This window comes from Oncorhynchus nerka, unplaced genomic scaffold, assembly GCF_034236695.1.
Source record: "Oncorhynchus nerka isolate Pitt River unplaced genomic scaffold, Oner_Uvic_2.0 unplaced_scaffold_2074, whole genome shotgun sequence".
NCBI classification, from domain to species: Eukaryota; Metazoa; Chordata; class Actinopteri; order Salmoniformes; family Salmonidae; genus Oncorhynchus; species Oncorhynchus nerka.
This window is the reverse complement of record NW_027039251.1, coordinates 39,711-51,901: the sequence shown is the minus strand read 5'-3', so window position 1 is coordinate 51,901 and position 12,191 is coordinate 39,711. Positions and strand designations below refer to the sequence as shown.

Genomic DNA, 12,191 nt, shown 5'->3' with positions numbered 1-12,191 from the left:
ACCCACAGCTCCTGTCTCTCCTAACCCACAGCTCCACCTCCTCCCACCACTAACCCACAGCTCCTGTCTCTCCACCACTAACCCACAGCTCCTGTGTCTGTGTCACCACTAACCCACAGCTCCTGTCTGGTTGCCTTTCTAATGTGTAGACTGGACACTCACTGCGATGAGGCTGGCCAGGAAGTGAGTTAGAATGTTATGCTTGCATGGCTCCTGTCCCCAGAACCAGCTGCTTGGCCTGATCATAACAGGCCAGCTACAGAAGAAAATAAAATAAGTTAAATCTAGCTGATACATTTTGGACAAAGACACACACGTTTACCCCCACAGACACAAACCCACCATAGGACCTTACCTGTCAGCAGTGACCAGTGCTCCTCTAGAAGATGCCATTGTGGCTCAGAGAACAACTTCTTCATTCCCTCTGGAGAAATACTGTGTCATGAGTGCAACTCGTCCTTCGAATCGTCCAGTGACTTCAACCTCGCCTGATCCCAGCCAGTCCACCATCAATCAACCCTTACTTACCCTCTTTCCATACCGGAACAGTCCATCTAGTGCATGAGCATAACTGGAAGAGATGGAGGAAAAACAACACTTATGAAGGTCAACATCTCTCCAAAAGACGATCCTTAACAGCGTTATGTAGGTTATCATATTATTTTACTATACTTAACTCACATACTCACTTTCTCCTGGGTTCTAGTGGTACTTTACGTCATTCTGCATTCTGGATCGGGGGGAAATGTGGGAAGTATGAATGTTTTGCCCTGTACATTTTTTACTGAGTTGAAAGGACAGGCAACTCCAGTCCTCTGGGGGCCTGATTGGTGTCATATTGTTTACTGGTTGAAAGGACATGGCAACTCCAGTCCTCTGGGGCCTGATTGGTGTCATATTGTTTACTGAGTTGAAAGGACAGGCAACTCCAGTCCTCTGGGGCCTGATTGGTGTCATGTTGTTTGCTGAGTTGAAAGGACAGGCAGCTCCAGTCCTCTGGGGCCTGATTGGTGTCACACTTTGTCCCTAGGTAACACATCTGACTCAATCAACTAGTCATGATCTTCAGTTTAGAACACAATCAGTTTAATCAGCTGTGTTTGCTAAGGATGATGGGGGAACAGTGTGAAACCACTCCAGTCCCCTGAGGCTGTTGTCCAGTCTGATCTATTGAATGGTTGAGTAAAGCAATACAGGCCTTCAAAGAAATGCCACCTGCCGAGGCATTTTTCATATTTTGTTGCATTACAACCTGTAATGTAAATGGATTTATTTGGATTTCATGTAATGGACACAAAATAGTCAAAATTTGTGAAGTGAAATTTTTAAAAAGTACTTGTTTTAAAAAAGTGGTGTGTGTGTATGTATTGCCCCCTTTGCTATGAAGCCTAAATAAGATCTGGTGCAGCCAATTTACCTTCAGAAGTCACATAGTTAGTTAATAAAGTCCACTAAGCCCGTGCCTCCACACAGCTGGGCTTTAGATGAGACTAAAATTGAGATTTTGGCCATCAAAGGAAAGCTATGTCTGGTGCAAACCTCCCATCACCCCCAGAACACCATCCCACAGTAAAGCATGGTGGTGGCAGGATCATGCTGTGGGTATGTTTTCCATCGGCAGGGACTACAGGAAACTGGTCAGGTTGAATGACAGGTAAATTCTTGAAACCTGTTTCAGTCTTCAAGAGATTTGAGACTGGGCCAGAGGTTCACCTTCCAGCAGGCCAATACCTAAGCATACTGCTAAAGCAACACTCAAGTGGTTTAAGGAAACATTTAAATGTATTGGAATGGCCTAGTCAAAGCCCCAGACCTCAATCAAATTGAGAATCTGTGGTATGACTTAAGATTACTTTGTACACCAGCGGAACCCATCCAACTTGAAGGAGCTGGTGCAGTATTGCCTTGAAGAATGAGCAAAAGTCCCAGTGGCTAGATGTCAAGCTTATAGAGACATACCCCCAAGAGACTTGCAGCTGTAATTGCTACTAAACGTGGCTTTACAAATAATTGACATTGGGGGGTGAATAGTTATGCACGCTCAAGTTCTGTTTTTGTCTTATTTCTTGTTTGTTTCACAAAAAAATATTATGAATCTTCAAAGTGGTAGGTGTGTTGTGTAAATCAAATGGTACAAACCCTAAAAATATATTTTAATTCCAGGTTGTAAGGCAACAAAATAGGAAAAATGCCAAGAGGGTGATTACTTTCACAAGCCACTGTATACTGCATGTCATCACTGACATCTAGTGGACATTATTAACCATGGACAACTGCAATACAATTCTTAAAATATACACTTCAGTAATCTTATTTCTAGATTTGACTCACCTGACATTAACCATGTCTGCTGGGGTCCCAATGAATCCCCGGCAAATCCTACAGACAGACAGACAGACAGATGTGAACCATACTGCTGGGGTCACTATAAATCCACAGACAAAGGTGAGAGACTTATACACAGTAGTGTGGTGACCTGTACAGTGCTGGCACCTTAGTTGGGGAGGACAGGCTAGCGGTAATGGCTGGAGTGGAATGATATCAAACATTGTTTCCATGGTTTCCAGGTGTTTGATGCCATTCCATTTACTCCGTTCAGACTTTATTATGAGTCGTCCTCCCTCAGCAGCCTCCTGTGATACGTTCCATCAGCACGGTTCCAGCAACTATAGTGGATGTGTAATCTTGGCCCAGTTCGGTAGTGTGAAGGTGTACGACAGAACATTACAGAACTAATCATGTTGTCATTAGAGCCAGCTGGGTTTAGGTCTGTGTAGCAACAGATAACCCTGTGGTTAAAACACAGTGAGAAGTGTGTGTGTGTACCTCAACCAACCCCAGAAGGACCTTCTGGTAGAAGGGCATGGGACCATGGGTCCTGTCCTTCATCTGATCACTCACTGTCTCATAGATGGCGAAGCGGGACAGAGAATACGTCATCTGGGGGGGGGACAAAGATAATATTTCATTAATTTACCTTTATTTAACCAGGTAGGCTAGTTGAGAACAAGTTCTCATTTACAACTGCGACCTGGGCAAGATAAAGCAAAGCAGTCCGACACAAACAACAACACAGAGTTACACATGGAATAAACAAACGTACAGTCAATAACACAATAGAAAAGTCTATATAAAGGGTGTGCAAATGGCATAAGGAGGTAAGGCAATAAATAGGCCACAGTAAGGAAGTAAATACAATTTAGCAAATTAACACTGGAGTGATAGATGTGCAGATGATGTGGAAGTAGAAATACTGGTGTGCAAAAGAGCAAAAAAAGTAAATGAAACCCATATGGGGATGTAGTAGGCAGTTGGATGTGCTATTTACAGATGGGCTGTGTACAGCTGCAGCGATCAGTAAGCTGCTCAGATAGCGGATGCTTAAAGTTAGTGAGGGAGATAGAAGTCTCCAACTTCAGGGATTTTTGCAATTCGTTCCAGTCACTGGCAGCAGAGAACTGGAAGGAAGGACAAATTATGTGTTGGCTTTGGGGATGACCAGTGAGATATACCTGCTGGAACGCGTGCTACGGGTGGGTGTTATGGTAACCAGTGAGCTGAGATAAGGCAGAGCTTTACCTAGCAAAGACTTATAGATGGAGCCAGTGGGTCTGGCGACGAATATGTAGCAGGGCCAGCCGGCTGAGCATACAGGTGCAGTGGTTGGTAAATATGGGGTTTGGTGACCAAACAGATGGCACTGTGATAGACTACTCAGCAAATTGGATGTAGAGTGTTGGAGTCTATTTTGTAAATGAAGTCGCCGAAGTCAAGGATTGGTAGGATAGTCAGTTTTACGAGGGCATGTTTGGCAGCGTGAGTGAAGGAGGCTTTGTTGCGAAGCCGATTCTAGATTTAATTTTGGATTGGAGATGGTTAATATGAGTCTGGAAGGAGAGGTTACAGTCTAGCCAGACACCTAGGTATTTGTAGCTGTCCACATATTCTAAGTCAAAACCGTCCAGAGTAGTGATGCTAGTCGGGCAGGCGGGTGCGGGCAGCGATCGGTTGGAAAGTATGCATTTAGTTTTACTAGCATTTAAGAGCAGTTGGAGGCCACGGAAGGAGTGCTGTATGGCATTGAAGCGAGTCTGGAGGTTTTGTTAACACAGTGTACAAAGAAGGGCCAGATGTATTCAGAATGGTGTCGCCTGCATAGAAGTGGATCAAGGAATCACCCACAGTAAGAGCGACATCGTTGATATATATAGAGAAAAGAGTCGGCCGAGAATTGAACCCTGTGGCACACCCATAGAGACTGTCAGAGGTCAGACAACAGGCCCTCTGATATGACACACTGAACTCTATCTGAGAAGTAGTTGGTGAACCAGGCAAGGCAGTCATTTGAGAAACCAAGGCTGTTGAGTCTGCCGATAATAATACGGTGATTGACAGAGTCGAAAGCCTTGGCCTGGTTGATGAAGACGGCTGCACAGTACTATCTTTTATCGATGGCAGTTATGATATCATTTAGTACCTTGAGCGTGGCTGAGGTGCACCCGTGACCAGCTCGGAAACCGGATTGCACAGCGGAGAAAGTACGGTGGGATTTGAAGTGGTCAGTGATCTGTTAACTTGGCTTTTGAAGACTTAAAAAGGCAGGGCAGGATCGATATAGGTCTGTAACAGTTTAGGTCTAGAGTGTCACCCCCTTTGAAGAGGGGATGACGCGACAGCTTTCCAATCTTTAGAGATCTCGGGTGATACGAAAGAGAGGTTGAACAGACTGGTAATAGGGGATGTAACAATGGCGGTGGATAATTTTAGAAAGAGAGGGTCCAGATTGTCTAGCCCAGCTGATTTGTACAGGTCCAGGTTCTGCAGCTCTTTCAGAACATCTGCTATCTGGATTTGGGTGAAGGAGAAGCTGGGAGGCTTGGGCACGAAGCTACGGGGTGCGGAGCTGTTGGCCGGGATTTGGGTGGCCAGGAGGAAAGCACAGCCAGGCGTAGAGAAATGCGGGGCCTATTCGATGCTAGTGACACTGACTATTGATCATAGAGACATTAGAACATACAGAATATGACAAGAAGTGTATTTAACATAACGCTCTTGGAGCGATGGCGGTGTGCGTATCTACCCACCTGTCTGCAGAGGGAGCGCTGAGGCCACTGTACAGAGCCAGAACACCTTCTCTCTGCACCACACTCATGGTCATTCCCATCATCCTCATCCTCACCTCGTGCTGTGTCTGAAGGTGCACCTGGAGGAGAACACATATCAAAAACCAGGAAGAGACACAGTAGAGAGAGAGTCAATGTCAATGTAACGTTTTAGTATTACTGTTTAAAAATGAATAAATAGCTACATTGTGTGTGATGTTGATAATGCATCAACTGGAAGTCAAAGTTCACACAGAACAACAACAGTCAAAGACCAAGGTCTAAATGTTTACATGACAACCGGTGGACGTGATGATGTCAGAGTCCCAACTCCACTTTCTCCACTACCGAGATAAGGAACCATCAAGAAGACTCAACACAAATATTACAACCAGTAAAGTGAACTGTATAATTCACTAGTATTAAATATTGGGCTAGTAGGAGAGCCGATGAAGTGAACTATTAGGCCTAATTCATAGAAACGTCATACCATTGGTACAATTCAGCCCATTTGTTATTTACTGAAGTCCTGAATGCCAAGGAAGAAGAAAAGAAACGTAGAGCCTTAGAATAATCTGAACGACTTAGTATCTAGTCCGAACGACTTAGTATCTAGTTTGAATAATCTCACCCGAACGACTTAGTATCTAGTCCGAACGACTTAGTATCTAGTCCGAACGACTTAGTATCTAGTCCGAACGACTTAGTTATTATATATATATTTTTACTAAGTCGTTCAAACCTGCTACTAAGTCATTTAAATGAGATACTGAGTCAATTGAACAACTTACTATTTTGTTCAAATGACTTAAATTGTTATTTTGTCTAATTAGGCCTCATTTGTTATGCAGTGCCAGTTGTCAGTTGTGCTCGTCAGGCCGTTGTTGCAGCCATTCATTTACTGATTCCATCCATTGATATGATGATTTATCGACAGCTATTTGATAGCCAGTTATTTGATAGCCAGCTATTTGATAGCCAGTTATTTGATAGCCAGTTATTTGATAGCCAGTTATTTGATAGCCAGTTATTTGATAGCCAGTTATTTGATAGCCAGTTATTTGATAGCCTAAAGCAGGGCTGCTTTTGGATGCCAGGGCATGTAATTGAGCCAACAAAAATCTCACGATTTTACAAATTTTACTTCAGATTTTGATGTTTACAGACGTTGCTCCAAACGATATGCTTTCGACATCTGGGGTTGATCCTAGTGCTCAGCATAGGAGGTTGTGTGTTCAATCCCAGTGGTAGACACATTTAAATTATATATATATATATATATATATACTGTTTTAACCCTATCCAAAACCTTAACCCTTAAATTAACCATTTAGAATGAATGAAGAATGATGCTGAGCAGGAGGAGCAACCAAGGCTGTCAAAAAAACACTTCGAAATGTGATGTTTGGAAAAATGTGGATAAGCGTCAGAATCTGAAGTCAAATTAGTAAAACTGATAGCTCTTGTTGGTCCACTTACATGCTCTGGGATTCAAACGCAGCTTTACCAAAAACAATCAATGAATAATAATATCATTCACCTGTATTTACCCTCCCCCCAAAAAATAATATGCTTTTTAGCAGCTAATGTGGCTAACTTAAAGAACTACAAATACCATGATGATCTGGACCAGACTGACGAATCGAGACAAAGGTAAAAATCTCTGGATTACCAGTCTATTGTTAGCAAAATGTTGCAATTAATAAACTGGCTACATTTTTTAAATGGACAATTATGTGAACTGTCTTGTGCAAGTTTTAAATTGATACAAAACCTGTTAGCAAAGGTGTCAGCTAGAGAAGACATGCAGAAACTTGTAGGGATTAGTAGTCTTGCATGAAGTCTACTTTGATGCTAATTAGCATGTTCAAATCTGAGATTAAATAGAGGCAAATATATTGACAAAAGTCACCTTGTCCGAGAGAGAGTTTACATGGTTATCGTAACTTTACACCAGGGTAAACCTACACGAAACACAGCACTTATTTTAAGTGATTCTAAAATCCCCCATGGGAAAAATTCATGGTGGAAAAACTATTTTTGATGTGTATTATGACGCCTCCACTGTGGGGCTCTATAAATGCAGATATTGACTCCGCAAATCAAGCATACTTTAGTGGAAAAGTCAATTGCGCGCTGGGCTTCGGGACAGAATCACTCATTGCATGTTACATTACAATATCTTGCCTTGATCACATCTCCTCTACATATCTTACCTTGATCAGATCTAAGGGGTGTGTAATACAGGCGGCAGCACTTGAGGAAAGTCCACCGAAATACCATCGCGACCGGCGTTTCTCCGACATGTTTCCAAGTGTCCTGTTGGTTAATCAAACCAGAGACACCTTGTCTGGGCCGTCTTGTGTTAGCCTATCCAGTGACACCTGCTTGGACTCACACTACCTTATTTCAACTCCCTAGCTAGAGAATTATTGGCATGTGTCAGATAATGTCCAAAACTGGCGATTGGTGGAAAATGTTTCCCGGTTCTTGCATCGTTCTTTCCGCGGCATTTCATACAAAACGCATGGCAAAACGTTGCCTATATTATATATGAAGACTGCTAGCCTGGTTGACGCAACTCACGAGTTTAGTGTTAGCAGGCTGCACCAAATGCTTTTAAACTTGTATGGACCTATTATGGAACGAACATACATCTAGACCAATGAGGCGATTCGATTAATCTGGCCCGGGTAAGCGTGTTTTCCACCGGGAGAAAATTGATTGCATTCCTTTTGGAACCGGGCTGAGCCAGTTGCCCTGTTCAATGCCCACGACTAAATCGGCTCAAAACAAAAAGTGACGTATTTAGCACGTGGAGTTAAGAGTGCGATTCTGTATTTGCACATTGCAAAAGTGATTGCTTTTGAAAAAACGCTTAATCTGCGTTTCGAAAATTAGAATCTATATTTAATGGAAAAGGGATGCATGTTTCTAGATGATGCAAAATGCTGCATTGTGGACATGCTCGAGCTGTGCAGATTGCCATAGACCGGTGCCCCGCGGCTCAGCATAATCGAATCCACCCGGTATCTCGTTTCGCAACAGCTGTGTTGAAGTAGCCATTCAAAAGCCTCCCTAGTTACACAACTACTCCTCTAAGAACCAAACATCTGATATTCTTTCTATATCTGATCTTTTTTTACTGACTGTCCACACTCAGTTTTACATCTGACCCATATCAGATATGCGCATTTTCACTGACGTAGCCTCTGACGTAACAAACAGACGCCATGCTCATTTCAAGTCACCAAATGTCGGGGTGGTTGTCATGATAATGGCAGGTCGTGAAATAAAAACAGATCAAAAGAATCTGATCTGAGCATCCAGACAGAGATCACATATGGAGGATAGGGTTTGTATCAGGGTTGAGATCCACTTAGGCTGTGTTCAAACAGGCAGCTCAATTCTGAATCCAATTTTTTTCCCCAATTTCGTGAAAACAATATTGTCTCATCACTGCAACTCCCCAACGGACTCGGGAGAGAAGTTATCCGTCCTCCAAAACTTGTGTAATCTTTATTTAAACTAGACAAGTCAGTTAAGAACAAATTCTTATTTACAATGACAGCCTACACCGGCCAAACCCGGACGACGCAGTGCCAATTGTGCGCCACCCTATGGGATTCCCAATCACGGCCGGTTGTGATACAGCCTGGGTTTCGAACCAGGGTGTCCGTAGTGAGATGCAGTGCCTTAGACCTCTGCGCCACTTGAGAGACCCGCCAAACTGCACTTCTTAACACCCACTTGCTTAACCTGGAAGCCAGCTGCACCAATGTGTCGGAGGAAACATGTACAACTGACGATCGAAGTCAGCCTGCAGACGCCCGGCCCACAACAAGGAGTCGCTAGAGCGCGATGAGCCAAGTAAAGCCCCCCCGGCCAAACTCTCCCCTAACCCGGACGCCAACTCTCCCTAACCCGCTGGGCCAAACCCTCCCCTAACCCGGACGACGCTGGGCCAAACTCTCCCCAAACCCGGACGACGCTGGGCCAATTGTGCGCCGGCCTATAGGACTCCCGGTCACAGCCAGTAATGACACAGTCTGGGATTGAATCCCAGGCTGTAGTGATGCCTCAACAGACCGCTGCACCACTCGGGAAACCGACTAATTGGTCTTTTGACCAATCACATCAGATCTTTTTCAGAGCTTATCTGATTGGTCAAAAGACCACTTAGTGGGAAAAAATGTCAGAATTTGGGCTGCTTGTGTAAACACAGGTATAAATCGGAAGTCAAAAGATGAGATTCCATGTGTTTTGTTGCTGTTTGCACATTAAGGTAAAGACCAGATAGGTATCAGATATGCAAATAGTTGTCAAACGATCAGAATTGGGTTGCCTGTGTAATAGCAGTCTAATTTGCCTTGTCAGCTGGTGTTCAAGTGGGTGTGCTCTTTTTAGAAACTAGCGCGCACTGGAAACATGATGATTCTACATCGGCACGTAGTCTTTCCACAACTTCCATATACAGCATGGGCCCAGCCAACACTGCCAAAACAACCAGGAAAATAGGATTCTGTTTTGTGCCAATCTTCCCAGCATGGAAAACAACTGCACGTCACTGAGCGTGTTGTGCCTCATGATGGCCACTGACCAGTTCTGATCCAACTCAGTAGAAAAGGTTACACGTCACTGAGCGTGTTGTGCCTCATGATGGCCACCGACCAGTTCTGATCCAACTCAGTAGACAAGGTTATACGTCACTGAGCGTGTTGTGCCTCATAATGGCCACTGACCAGTTCTGATCCAACTCAGTAGACAAGGTTACACGTCACTGAGCGTGTTGTGCCTCATGATGGCCACCGACCAGTTCTGATCCAACTCAGTAGACAAGGTTATACGTCACTGAGCGTGTTGTGCCTCATGATGGCCACTGACCAGTTCTGATCCAACTCAGTAGACAAGGTTACGTCACTGAGCGTGTTGTGATCCAACTCAGTAGACCTCACTGAGATGGCCTCATGATGGCCACTGACCAGTTCTGATCCAACTCAGTAGACAAGGTTATACGTCACTGAGCGTGTTGTGCCTCATGATGGCCACTGACCAGTTCTGATCCAACTCAGTAGACAAGGTTACACGTCACTGAGCGTGTTGTGCCTCATGATGGCCACTGACCAGTTCTGATCCAACTCAGTAGACAAGGTTACACGTCACTGAGCGTGTTGTGCCTCATGATGGCCACTGACCAGTTCTGATCCAACTCAGTAGACAAGGTTATACGTCACTGAGCGTGTTGTGCCTCATGATGGCCACTGACCAGTTCTGATCCAACTCAGTAGACAAGGTTACACGTCACTGAGCGTGTTGTGCCGCATGATGGCCACTGACCAGTTCTGATCCAACTCAGTAGACAAGGTTACACGTCACAGCGTGTTGTGCCTCATGATGGCCACTGACCAGTTCTGATCCAACTCAGTAGACAAGGTTATACGTCACTGAGCGTGTTGTGCCTCATGATGGCCACTGACCAGTTCTGATCCAACTCAGTAGACAAGGTTACACGTCACTGAGCGTGTTGTGCCTCATGATGGCCACTGACCAGTTCAGTATCTGGAGGTTTTCTCAACTACTCTGTAATAAATATTCCTCTGTACAAATACTTGTTAGAATAGACACTAGATCAGAATGTTCTTTACTGTGCAGGAGGATCCATCTGCTGGTCAAACATTACCCATGTGTCTTGAGGGTGGGAGAGAATTCTACTTGGCTCTACCATCTCGTGCAAAGACTGGACGCAGCTGGTTCCACCCTGAGTGGAAGTGTGGCCTACGTGACTGATGTAAAAATAGTAGCCAAGACCCCTCCCTGCTTACTGTAGTGTTGTGGAATACAGCTGACCTCTACATAGCTGTAGATTACCTACGGTACTGGGCTCTGACCTGTAAGAGGGCTTCAACAGAACTTAAACCTAGTAACCAATTTTGGTTTCCGGTCAGACTGGCAGACAGTGGACCCAAAGATGTCAAGGGTTAAGAAAAACATTCAGAACCCGGCTTGACAAAGGTCAAATGGACAAACATTCAGAACCCGGCTTGACAGAGGTCAGATGGACAAACATTCAGAACCCGGCTTGACAGAGGTCAAATGGACAAAGGTTTTCCACAGACAACAACAACATCATCATTTCTCACGTTATTACACAGCTATGATTATATTGTGTTGAGATATAACACAAGTGCAACATGTCATGGATCCGTGTTGAACTGGGCCTGGAGCCCATCTGGTTAAGACCAGCATGGTTTTCATAAGCAGTCAGAGGTATGTGGGGTAACAGGACAGCAGACAGAGAAGATACACAGAAACACATGGTGCAAGAAATAGTAACGAGACACCCACTCCTTCTCTCCCTCCACTGACTGTCTGACACCCACTCCTTCTCTCCCTCCACTGACTGTCTGACACCCACTCCTTCTCTCCCTCCACTGGCTGTCTGACACCCACTCCTTCTCTCCCTCCACTGACTGTCTGACACCCACTCCTTCTCTCCCTCCACTGACTGTCTGACACCCACTCCTTCTCTCCCTCCACTGACTGTCTGACACCCACTCCTTCTCTCCCTCCACTGACTGTCTGACACCCACTCCTTCTCTCCCTCCTGACTGTCTGACACCCACTCCTTCTCTCCCTCCACTGACTGTCTGACACCCACTCCTTCTCTCCCTCCACTGACTGTCTGACACCCACTCCTTCTCTCCCTCCACTGACTGTCTGACACCCCACTCCTTCTCTCCCTCCACTGGCTGTCTGACCCCCACTCCTTCTCTCCCTCCACTGACTGTCTGACCCCACTCCTTCTCTCCCTCCTGGCTGTCTGACCCCACTCCTTTCTCTCCCTCCACTGACTGTCTGACCCCCACTCCTTCTCTCCCTCCACTGACTGTCTGACACCCACTCCTTCTCTCCCTCCACTGACTGTCTGACACCCACTCCTTCTCTCCCTCCACTGGCTATCTGACACCCACTCCTTCTCTCCCTCCACTGACTGTCTGACCCCCACTCCTTCTCTCCCTCCACTGACTGTCTGACCCCACTCCTTCTCTCCCTCCACTGGCTGTCTGACCCCCACTCCTTCTCTCCCTC

General features: G+C 45.2%; 1 pseudogene; it reads right to left on the bottom strand.

The window, feature by feature from the left end:
* Nucleotides 1-162: 162 nt before the first annotated feature.
* On the bottom strand, nucleotides 163-7,869 carry LOC135567421 (mitochondrial dicarboxylate carrier-like; annotated as a pseudogene).
* Between the last annotated feature and the right edge of the window lie 4,322 nt (nucleotides 7,870-12,191).